Raw genomic sequence first — 13,470 nt, 5'->3', positions numbered from 1 at the left:
TAAACTGTTGATGATTTTCTTGTAGACACAAGGCTCATCAACGTTTTGGTTAAAGCAATAAGATTTGATCGCAGTATCAAATCTTATGTTCCAAGATCGAGATGCCTGTTTCAGTCCAAAAATGGACCGATTTAGTTTGCAAACCTTTTGCTCCTGACCTTGGACTATGAATCTCTCGGGTTGCACCACATAAATGGTCTCCTCAAGATTATCATTTAGAAAGGCAGCCTTGACATCCATTTACCATATCTCATAGTCATAATATGAGGCAATAGATAATTGGATGCAGATAGACTTAAGCATAGCAATAAGCGAGAAAGTCTCCTCACAGTCAACTCCCTCCACCTAGGTATAACCCTTTACCACAAGTCTAGCCTTGAAGGTTTGCACCTTTCCATCAGCACCCTGTTTTCTTTTGTAGATCCATTTACATCCTATAAGTATAACCTCATCAGGGTTCTACAAGATCCCATACTGAGTTGAAGTACATAGACTCCATCTCGAGATCCATGGATTTGATCCATTCATCTTTGTCAACATCCTCCATTGCCTTTTTGTAAGACAACGGATCCTCAACCTCACCATCGGCTACCATAGCCAGGATTTCAGTTAAACTATTGAAATGCCTTGAATTTGTTTGTTGGCATTTCGAACAACCTCACCATTTAGCATATTTATTTATTTGCAGTTATTTACGATTTTGACCATAGGGTTTAGAGCATGTGATATATAAACTTTCTAACCTAGAGGCGCCATTCTTGATGTAATTCTGAAAACATTCTCTCAAAATACTATTGTTCTCCCTCTGCCCGTGGACGTAGCTAACACACTGTTAGTGAACCACGTATATCTGTGTGTCGATCTCCCCTACTCTACATTCCTTTTTATGTTCTTTAATTGTTGATTTCGCAACAAACTGGTATTAGAGCCTTGGTAGGGTTTTTTCGAATTTCCGCATTTGTTCGACAATTGAAGATGTCTGGCATGAACGTAAAGATCGACATATTTACTGGGAGGAATAGTTTTGGTTTATGGCAGATCAAGATGCGATCCCTGCTAAAGCAGCAGGGGCTGTGGACGCTGCTGCCGGGTAAGTCAAAGAAGGCTACCGTGGATGAGGAAGAGTGGCAGACTTTTGAGAAGAAGGCTCATTTGACGATCATGCCATGTTTGGATGATGACGTCATCATCGAGGTCGCAGATGAAGAAACTGCCATTGGTCTTTGGTTGAAGTTGGAGAGTTTTTACATGACGAAATCTTTAACCAAGAAGTTGTATCTGAAGAAACATTTGTATCATCTACATATGCAGGAAGGTACGTCTCTACGAGACCATCTTGATCAATTAAATAAAATTTTATTAGATCTACGTAATGTAGAGGTTAAAGTTGATGATGAGGATGCTGCCCTAATTCTGTTGACATCTTTGCCGTCGTCTTATGAGACTTTCGTTGACTCATATATTGGAGGGAAAGAAACTCTAATATTAGAAGATACAAAGTCCACGTTGCTTATGAGAGGGGACCGTCAGAATGCAGATAGTTCAGTTTCAGAAAGTCAGGCATCTGGGTTAGCTGCTATAGGAAGCAAGGGACATAGGAATTCTAGTAAGCAGAAGTCGAATCAGAATAAAAGGTCTTCGAAGTCAAAGGGTTCTAGATCAGATGATATTTGTAACTACCGTAAAGAAAAGGGGCATTGAAAAATTGAATGTCCTAAGATAAAAAGAAATCAGAAAAAGAAGGAAAAGGGTGACAAAAAGGAAGCATCTGCCTCTATTGCACAAGTTGAGATTGATTCTGAAGAAGCCGAGATCGATTCTGAAGAAGATCTAGCTTTAGTTGTGAATGAGCAACACATTTTGATGATGTGTGGGCTCTTGATTCTGGGGCATCTTATCATATATGCCCAAATAGAGAGTGGTTCTCAACCTATCAACAAATAGATTGAGGGAATATTAGCATGGCTAATGCTGCTATGTGCAAGATAGTTGGAATTGACTCAGTCAAGATACGAACACATAATGATGCCTTCTACACTTTAAAGAAGGTTAGACATGTTCCACTAATGAAGAAGAGTTTGATATCCTTTAGTGTACTCGATAGCAAGGTTACAGTTTTGAAGGAAAAGATGGAGCAATGTATGTCTATAAGGGTTCTGAGGTAGTTTTGAAAGGCATAAAGCGTGGAACACTGTATTTTCTATTAGGTTCCACAAAAGCAGGCTATGCTGCTATTGCATCGTTGGTCGTTTACAAAGATGATATGACTAAGTTATGGCATATGAGACTTGGTCATATGAGTGAAAAGGGGATGCAAATTCTGTCAAAAAGAGATCTTCTTTGTGGGCATAAGGTGCAGGATTTTGAATTTTATGAACATTGTGTATTTGGGAAGCTTCATCGCAGTAAGTTTCCAAGAGGTGTTCATTGTACAAAAGGGACACTTGATTATATTCATTCAGACTATTGGGGACCTTCCAAAGTTGAATCTATTAGAGGCAGTAGGTATTTTTTTGTCTATAATTGATGATTACTCAAGAATGGCTTGGGTTTTTATAATGAAACATAAAAGTGAAGCCTTCAAGAATTTCAAGTAGTGGAAGATATTGATTGAAAATCAAACTGGGAAGAAGATCAAAAGGCTACGAACTGATAATGGTCTGAAATTCTGTGGATCTGAATTTAATGAGTTCTGTAAAGCTGAGGGGATTGTTCGCCATCATATTGTTAGGAATACTCCATAGCAAAATGGGTTGCAGAACGTATGAATCAGACGTTGTTGGAGAGAGTAAGATGCATGCTCTCTAATGCAGGGTTGGCTAGAAATTTTTGGGTAGAAGCAGTGAATAGATCATGTTATCTAATCAATCGTGGGCCTCACACAGCTATTGATTGTAAAACACCTTACAAGGTATGGTCTGGTAAGCCTGCAGATTATTCTTTATTAAAAGTTTTTGGTTGTACTGTCTATTATCATGTTAATGCGAGTAAATTAGAACTAAGAGCTAAAAATGGTATATTTGTGGGTTTTGGGGATGAAGTTAAGGGATATAGAGTCTGGTCACCTTCTGAGAATAGAGTCATACTTAGTAGGACTGTGATATTTGATGAAAATTTCATGCTTAACTCAACTGTAAAGCCTTTTGTGACGTTTACTGATGTGGGAGAAAGTAGTAGTGTTGATAAACAGACGGAGATGCAATTCACTTCAGTTTTGAATGAATTACAACATCAAGGTGGAGAAGATCAACACGTTACTACAGAAACTGATGTGCAACCAGAAATTAATGTGCCTAGAACGTCAGAAGTTGATTTGCCTGAGAATTCTAGATCACGAGTAGATCAACCGAGTATAGCTCGTGATAGAACTAGAAGAGTTGGTGTTGGACCTCCTGTCAGGTATGGTTTTGAAGATATGGTTACTTTTGCATTGCAGGTTGCTGAAGAGATGGATTCTCATGAGCCATCCACCTATAGAGAAGTTGTATCATGTGGTGAGTCTGCTAAATGGCTTCCTGCTATGGGGGATGAGATGGAATCTCTTGATAAAAATCTGACTTGGGAATTAGTTAAACGACCAAAGGAGAGAAAAATTGTCACTTGTAAATGGGTCTTCAAGAAAAAAGAGGGAATATCACCTTCAGAGGGCATTAAATATAAAGCTCGAGTTGTTGCTAGAGGGTTCACACAAAGGGAAGAAGTTGATTATAATGAGATTTTCTCACCAGTAGTCAGACATACTTCTATCAGGATGTTACTTGCTATAGTAGCACATCAGAATTTAGAACTTGAACAACTAGATGTGAAGACAGCTTTTTTACATGGAGAGTTGGAGGAAGAGATTTATATGACCCAACCAGATGGGTTCCAATGTCTAGGTAAAGAAGATTATGTTTGCAAGTTGAAGAAATCTTTTTATAGGTTAAAGCAGTCTCTAAGGCAGTGGTACAAACGATTTGACAGCTATATGATTGGTCTTGGCTATAACAGAAGTCCATATGATTGTTGTGTATATCACAACAAAGTTGATGATGGTTTAATGATTTATTTACTTTTATATGTAGATGATATGATCACAGCTGCAAAGTCCAAGTCTGATATTCTGAAATTGAAGAATCTTCTTAGTGCTGAGTTTGATATGAAGGATTTGGGTGCTACTCAGAAAATTCTGGGTATGTAGATTTATAGGAACAAAGGTAAGAATAAGCTCTTCTTGTCACATAAAGGATATATTTAGAAAATATTGTCCAGGTTTGGTACGTCATAAGCTAAACCTATAGATACTCCTAGTGTTGTAAATGCTCATTTGTCATATGAGTTTTCACCACAATCTAAAGCTGAGAAGGAGTACTTGTTTCGAGTTCCTTATGCTAGTGCAGTGGGAAGTTTGCTGTATGCTATGGTCTGTATTAGGCCTGATCTTACCCATGCTGTTAGTGTTGTCAGCAAGTTCATGGGCCAACCTGGGAAGAAGCATTGGCCAGCTATTAAGAGGATTTTTCGTTACCTTAGATGTACATCTGATGTTGGTCTTGTTTATGGGAGTTGCATAGAGTGTTTGGTGACTGTTATTCTGATTCTGACTATGTTGGAGATATTGACAGTAGAAGGTCTATGACTGGTTATGTGTTCACTCTGGGTAGTTCTGTTGTTAGTTGAAAGGCAACCTTACAACCTACAGTTACTTTGTCTACTACTGAAGCAGAGTACATGGCCTTGACAGAAGCTACAAAAAAGGGAATATGGCTGAGAGGGTTAGTTGGTGATCTTGGTTTGCATCATGACCAAACTATTGTATATTGTGATAGTTTGAGTGCAATATGCCTAGCCAAGGATCAAGTTCATCACGAGAGAACTAAGCACATAGATGTAAGAGATTACTTCTTAAGAGGTGAGTAGAGATTTAAAGTGATGAAAATTGGTACTACTGATAACCCTGCTGATATGTTCACCAAACCGGTTCCATAAAGCAAGTTCCAACATTGTTTGAACTAACTGAATGTTTTGAATTGTTAGTGGTCCCCTTTGTGAGACACTTTGAGGCATGAGGGAGAAGTCTCGGTACGTCTGATGATATTGATTTATGTTACATTCGGTACATCTATTATCTGGGAGAGAATTCAAGTCAAGGTGGAGATTTGTTGAAATGCCTTGAATCTATTTGCTGGCACTTCGAACAACCACGTATATCTGTGTGTCGATCTCCCTACTCTACGTTCCTTTTTGTGTTATTTAATTGTTGATTTTGCAACATAAACCCATATAACGAACAGATGGGTTCGCAACCCTCCTACTACGTCGAGGTTCCCTCAACTCTTGAGGTGGATTTGACCTACTGGATGAACTCCCATCAACAACTCTTGTTAATGTAGCAGGTTCTTCAAAAACTCTTGTTGAAGTTTCAGTAGTTTCTTTGGAAAGTTCACTCAGCACATTTTTACTTCTTGGATTGTACTCCCTTATATGCTCCTCCTCAAGGATGATATCGTTTGTCGACACAAACTTCTTGTTCTTCTTAGGATCATAAAAGTAACCCCCTCGTGTCCCTTTGGGGTAGCCTACAATTAGGCACAACATCGAACTGAAGAAACACTATCAAAGAGTACCTCTGAGCGGAAGCAAGATCGTTCTAAACTCATTGTGATAGATTTACCGCATTCACAATATAACAAACTAGATATGCATTTACCAACAAATTACAAGTATGCTTTAAACTTAAATAACAAAGAGAGAGGATACATACCAATTGAAGAACCCTTCTTCACCAAAATCTCCCTCTCGTCAAACGGATTGCACTTCTCGCTCTCGCTGAGATTGTCCAAGCTATCATCCACCAAATCATGGTCATCTACTCACGAACGGACTCCACACGAACTCGGCAACAAGGAAGACATCACCACTTGGAACCTTCGGTATTCTCGAAGTAAGAATCCATGAGGTGTGGGCTCTGTTGGATTTGGTAGAGGGAAGAAGGAAGAGACAATCGTATACCGCGACCAAGCAATTGGGAGAAGTTGGTTGTCTATTGTATAGACGATGCTTGATCGTTTAGGTAAAGGTAGATGATTATGTAGTAAAAGGGGCGCGATCATATAGACGATCGTTTAGTAAACGCTCGGGCGCGCGATCGTTTAGATAGAAACTAGACGGTCATTTAATAAAAACTATGTGATCGTTTAGTAAATCATGCGCGTGTATATGATCGTTTAGAAACTTTGAGCTGTCGTGTATGCTGTCGGTTTGCTATGTGATAGGTAGTATACTCTTTCGATGAGCGAATATTTGATTCTTTGCAAAATGAAAACAACCTCCCACTAACTCATTCGATTACGGAGAAAAAGTCGGGCAACAATTATCCCATAATCGTTTAAATTAAATAATAAATATAATCATATTATATTTATAACCTATGGTTTAATATCACATCATATGCAATACATTAACCATAGTCCTTTTCTCCTCTACTAGATATAAATCATATTTATATCATTTTCCTCCAAATAATGTATCTCATACATAATGTCAATCATATCATATATAATTAACCAATTCAATTGTATCATATATAATCGAACTCCCTCTTGTCAATTTGAACACTTCAAATTGACCCAAAATCGGATTCTCAACTTGAATCCATTGAGCTATCAAGAGGACCTTATGAACCTATGGCTCGAAGCTCCAACAGTAGGTGAATAGCTGATTAAACTCGCCACGAGATCCACCATCCGTTAACTGCCAGGTATTCGACTAAAGACCGATGACTACACTCTTCTCACCACAGATATATTTCTATGTTCATCAGATATAACCAATCAAGAGTATGATAATTCTTCATAGATGCTTATAAGTACAGCTGGGCAATTTACGGTTTTGCCTATATAGTTAAATCTAACTCCTTAAGTACCACTGATTCTTCTAATGAACAATACAACATAGTTCTGCTATGTGTGGACACCTCTCAGGCCATGAGAAGGTGTGTGGCGCCACGTGGTTCCAGTTTTTTAGGATTAGCCTCAAGCACATGTGTTAGACAACCCCAGATGTGGAAGTGATGCAAACTAGCTTTACGCCCGTTCCACAACTCCAAAGGTGTTGTGGCAACACTCTTGGAAGGAACACAGTGAGGATATAAGTTGCAGTCTATACTACAAAACCTCAAAACGAGTCCGATAAGGAAGCATAACTCATCATTGGCCGAATCATGTCTAACAGGGTTCTGTTTCTCCTCTCCGGTACACCATTCTGCTGAGGTGTACCAGGTGCTGAGAGTTGAAAAATGATTCCATGTTCTATCAAATAGTTTTGGAACTCAGAATCCAAAAACTCTCATCCCCGATCAAATCGAAGTGTCTTAATCCTTTAACTTTCCAGGTGCTTCTGACTTATGTTGCATTAGGTATAAATATCCATATCTAGAATACTTATCAATGAAAGAGATGAAATATTCATACTCTCCTTGTGCTTTTACATTCGTTGGACCACGGAGGTCTGAATGTATAAGTTCTAAAGTCTCTCTGGCTCTATAACCTTTTCCAGTGAAAGGTCGTCTTGTCATTTTGCCTTCAAGGCATGACTCACATACCATAAAGAGTTTTCTTCTAAACCATTTAGAAGTTCACTTTTCACCAATCTCTCAATCCTATTGATATTAGTATGACCTAACCTTAGATGCCAAAGATGGGCATTTTCTTTAGAAGAAACTCTCAGTCTTTTAACAGTTGTTGTCGTTTTGAACATTCTAATATTTAGCACGAATTTTGTAACTAATGGCCTTAATACATATAAGTTATTTTCTATTGAACCAAAACCTAGCTCTATTCCATTCTTAAAAATAAACACTTTATTTTCAGAGAAGGATAGGGAATACTTTTGTTCAATCAAACAAGAAACAAAAATTAAGTTCCTCTTGATATGAGGAACTACAAATACGTCAGCCAATAATATATTTTTTTTTGTCCAAAAATAACTTAAGCCTACTTACAACAACAGCTGAAATGGCCACACCATTACCGACTCTAAGAGTCATATCTCCAACTACCAATTGTCTGGAGAAAACGAGGCCAAAAATGGAGAAATTTCGAAGAAGATCGCAGTTATATAGTGTTGTCTATACCACAGTATTGCAGCATTGTGCCTTAGCATTGCAATGCTGCGATAAGGAAGAACATTTTGTTCTTTCCATAGAGTTGCAATGCTGAGCACAACGTTGCAACATTCCTAGACAGAAGGAACAAACTGATTCTCGCCCTGTTCTATTCTTGATCCCATTCGTTCACTTGCAGTTCGACCAGTTCGAGTAGTTTGGGTCCGGTTCAGGGGCTGTGCGGTTTAGTTTGAGCAGTTTAGGTCCGATTCGGGGGTTGGGCGATTCTGTTCAAGTGGTTTAAGACCCAGTTCACTTGTTTCAAACTGGTTGCCTTTTATTATGTAATAGTTAGATTTTTTTAATTAATTAAATTAATATTAGTGTTATATTAATTCAATTAATTGTTTAGGTGTTCAATCCTGATCCAATAATTGTTTTAAAATTATGCATTTGATGTATGATTTATTTTAAATATTATATATGCCATAATATATGTCATATAGTGAAAATCCCACCATAGGTTATGTATAATTCATGCATAATTTATCTTATAAATGTTATAATATATAGTTGCATGATTTAGTTTTTATAACATGCTCATGCATCATATAATATAAGTGTTTATATTTTGCATGCATTAATAACATAGCCATGCATCATTTATATTATATGTGTTATAATATATAGTTGTATGTATGTATGGTTGAATGTTATTAATTATTTCATTACCTTATTATATAAGTGTTATATATAGTTAGTAATGAAATGGAATTGCATGAAGCACGAGACTACCATAGGTAATTTATAATTAATATAATTTACTAAGTATGTCAATGAATGCAATTGTATGATTTTAATTTATTCCATTTATTTTATAAATGTTATAATTAAATGAAATTAGAAATTAAAATCAATAATTCAAAACTGCATGCAATCCTTAGGTTAAAATCATTTTTAAAATAGTTTTAAAATATGATTCACATAGACCTAAGATCACTTTTCTAATAAGATTCGAAATCAAGTTTAATCTTTTAATCAGTTTAATAGGATTCAATTGATTCTTAATTAAAAGATTAAATTTGTAATAAATATATCTATTAGGGACCTTTTGTCTAAGGTTAGTTCTATCTAGGCTGGGGTATTTAAGTTGACGAAAACGTAACACTCCTACTTGAGAACTTACCTGTAAAGGTAAATTAGATAGATTTGTTACAAGCATGCAATGGTTGTTTAACCATCAAAAGTAAGTGTTACTTTTGGACAAACTAAACAAAACACTTAGTTAAAAATCAGTAGTCGGATTTTCCTAAGTTAAATAACCCTAGGTATAACACTCAGTGGGAAGAAAATGGGGTATATGATACTCCATTTTTCTTTTTCACGTTTCTCCCTAAAAAGTTCACACCGTGAGATCTATACTCGGCCTCGAGACACCTTTTCTTATGTCCCCTTACAGATGGTGTTTACGTGTTGGGTATATCCAATGGACACAGAAATATATTTGTAGTGTGAAAAGTGCAACTATCGATCATTGGTGGAGTGTCCGACAGTTAAGTTTCAAGTAGCATTGGAGCTTTAATCTACAAGTCCATGAGATCCCATCCGTAGCTCAACGAGATTAAATGAGAATCAATTTTGGATTAATTTGAATTGTTCAAATTAATTGAGTGGATTAATTATATGTGATATAATTAATTTAATTTAATTATATATGATATAATTACTATAATATATTTGATACATCATAATATAAAGTTTATTTGAGAGGAAATAAATATTTGAATATGATTCAATATTAATTATATGAATTGGATTCATATAATTGAATTTGATATAAATGAGATTTATATTAAATGCCATTGATGAGAGATTTAAAACTATAGGTTATATTGTATATGATGCAATATTAAACCATAGGTTATATATTATATATGATATAACATATAGTAATATAGTAATATATATACACACATACACACATACACACACACATATAAAGTTAGTTTTTATATATGTATATATATTTTATGTTAAAATTAATTAATTGTTTATTAATTTTAATATTTTGAAATTAAAGAGGGGAATAACTTCCCTCCCCTAATCTCTCTCATCTCACGACGTATGAGTGAGGAGATGGTTGTGATTAGGTTATTATGTTTCTTCTTCGTTTGACAGAGGTGAGAAGAAAACACAGGAAAGTTTTGAGACAAATCCCCAATCTCACTTCTCCTTTCACAAACTCTATCCCTCTCTTATAAAATACCAAAAGTTCGCAACTCCTTGGATTCTCATCCTAGAGAATACAGAGAACTCCAATTGGTGGTGCTCCATTTTGGTTTACGTTTTCTTTTATCATGGTTGTTCTAGATTGAAAAGGGTTCATGTAAAGAAAAGGTTCTTCAAAGGTAAGGGTTTCTTGAAACCCAAATTCTCTTCTGTTTAATTATGTTGGCATGTTGTAAATTTTGGTTTTTTGCATTATTTTATGTTTGGAAATTCCGTTATGTAAAAATTGAAAAATTGGGACGATCCCCTTCCACCGCGAACCTTCGTCAGTTCCTTGAGTTCCATCTTAATACTTCAATGACATCATTTTTTTAACCAAAAATATTTTATTATTACTAGTTTTAGGGGGCATATAGTGACTCAAGCTTGTTCCACATAGTCCGTGCATGAGTTTCTTCACCAATATGGTTTCGAAAATTATCTTCTACCCATAGTCTCATAATCTCATACACTTTTATATAACATAATACTCATTTTTTATCAGTTTTATCATCAGGATTCTCCTCAGAAAAAATTGGAAAATGCAAATCATTCATATATAAAATATCTTTCATATTTATTTTCCAAACTTAATAATTTGACCCATTAAGGGTAACCATCTTAGCTGAACTAATATCCATTATTCAACACAAGAAAATCACAATTAATTAACCAACACTCTAATACCACTTTGTTGGGATAAACATTGTATCTATCAGACCAATTATCTCACTCTGTGTGAATCTAATAGAATACTAATCAACTAGAAAAAATAATAATAATCAAGTAAGGACACAAACAATTTTAACGTGGAAAACTCCTCAATATGAGGAGTCAAAAACTACAGACTAAAGTCAAAATCTCTAGTATAATCAAATAATAAGTACAAACAAGTTCTCACTGGTCATAACTAGAGACATACACAAATATATCTCAAGCTTAATAATCTCAGCAACAAATGACAACAAATAGAGAGAATAAAATTAGAAACGTCTCACTTGAAGTGCCAATAAATTACCACATTATCTAACTATAGGTAGCTCCGAACAAAATCTCCACCTTCCAAATTGAAGATCCTCGTGTCAAGTACATGCTATCAAAATTTCAGCTCGATCGGACCACTGATTGATCCCCAATGGTTGAAAAATGCTACTGGTTGGATGAAGCTTTCTCAAATGTTTTTCTTTTTCTCGGTCTGCATGCATAACACAAAAACCATTTATGAAGGTTTCCAAATTAAAACCTAACTTTGGCCATATGGGCCTTTAATGGGCTTTTCCCAAATAAGAAGTGAAATAGGCCATCATGTGCTTGTGTTTTTCTTAGAAAGTTTTTGTCACACCCCCTCTCAGACTACTCTCTTAGCCCAGGTAAGGACATGACTACAGTAGTTATCAACGTCTTTTATGATACTTACTGCCTACTAAACCTATTTAAGTAATCCGATAACAACATGTAATCTCATACATAGCGGTCTGATTATGAGATGTGGAAAATATATGTCAAGAATGCTTTTCTGAATGGCAATCTTGAGGAGACCATTTATATGGTGCAACCCGAAGGATTCCTAGTCCAAGGTCTAGAGCAAAACGTTTGCAAACTGAATCGGTTCATTTATGGACTTAAATAGGCATCTCGATCTTGGAATATAAGGTTTGATACTGCGATCAAATCTTATGGCTTTGATCAGAACATTGATGAGCCTTGTGTCTACAAGAAAATCATCAATAGTTTAGTAGTTTTTCTAGTATTGTATGTAGATGATATCCTACTCATTGGGAATGATGTAGGCTTACTGACTATATTTAAGAACTAGTTAGCGACCCAATTCTAAATGAAAGATCTGGGAGAGGCTCAGTTTTTTCTTGGTATTCAGATCTTTCGGGATCGTAAGAACAAATTGTTAGCACTGTTACAAGCATTTTTATATTGATAAGATGTTGATCAAATATTCGATGTAGAACTCCAAGAGGGGCCTTTTGCCTTTCAGGCACGGAGTTACATTGTCTAAGGAACAGTTTCCTAAGACACCTCAAGAGGTTGAGGAAATGAGACGGGTCCCCTCTGCATCTGCCAGGTAGTTTGATGTATGCGATATTATGTTCTAGACCTGACATTTGCTATGAAGTGGGGATAACCAGCAGATATCAATCTAATCTAAGATATGATCACTGGACAGCTGTCAAGAACATCCTCAAGTATCTACAGAGAACGAGGGACTACATGCTTGTGGTTCTAAGGATTTGATCCTTACAGGATACACAAACTCTGATTTTCATACTGATAAGGATTTTCATAAGTCCTTTTTAGGATCAGTGTTCACTCTTAACGAAGGGACTATAGTATGGCGAAGCACCAAACAAGGGTGCATCGCAGACTCCAACATGGAGGTCGAGTATGTAGCGGCTTATGAAGCTACTAAGGAGGTCGTTTGGCTCAGGAAATTCCTAACTGATCTGGAAGTTGTTCCAGACATGTCAAAGCCCATCATACTATATTGTGATAATAGTGGTGTTGTGGCTAATTCCCATGAGCCTCGAAGTCATAAGCGTGCCAAGCACATTGAGCGGAAATACCATCTCATCTGAGAGATTATGCATCGAGGGGACGTGATTGTCACGAAGATAGCTTCGGAGCACAACGTTGTTGATCCGTTTACGAAGACCCTCATGACTACAGTGTTTGAGGGTCACGACAGAGTATAGGTCTATGGAACAGATCACAGCTGGACTAGGACAAGTGGGAGATCTTGTACTGGGCGTATTGTGCCGTAGTTTATTGTTTTGTGTACTTGTAATTTTATTATCTTATACACCCCACTAGCTTTAGGACAAATGGAAGATTGTTGGGATTGATGCTCTAAATCTCGTAGGGTCCTGTAGTTTGTAAATCTTGTATGAACAAACATTTCTGTGATTAATAATATTTTATATTTTATTCACTCTGTCTATGAAATATATGATATTTTAGTTGCATTAACCACAAACCAATAAACTAACATCCATAATTATCGTTGTAACTTAAACATGTATGTGGAGACATATAAGTGGATTCTGTTTAAATGATAACCTAAATGGTCTGTAGTATATGGATAAGGCTGGATACCTTATCCTAGTGAT

The sequence above is a fragment of the Benincasa hispida genome, chromosome 3 (assembly GCF_009727055.1).
Source record: "Benincasa hispida cultivar B227 chromosome 3, ASM972705v1, whole genome shotgun sequence".
NCBI classification, from domain to species: Eukaryota; Viridiplantae; Streptophyta; class Magnoliopsida; order Cucurbitales; family Cucurbitaceae; genus Benincasa; species Benincasa hispida.
Note: the sequence above shows the minus strand (reverse complement) of the source record.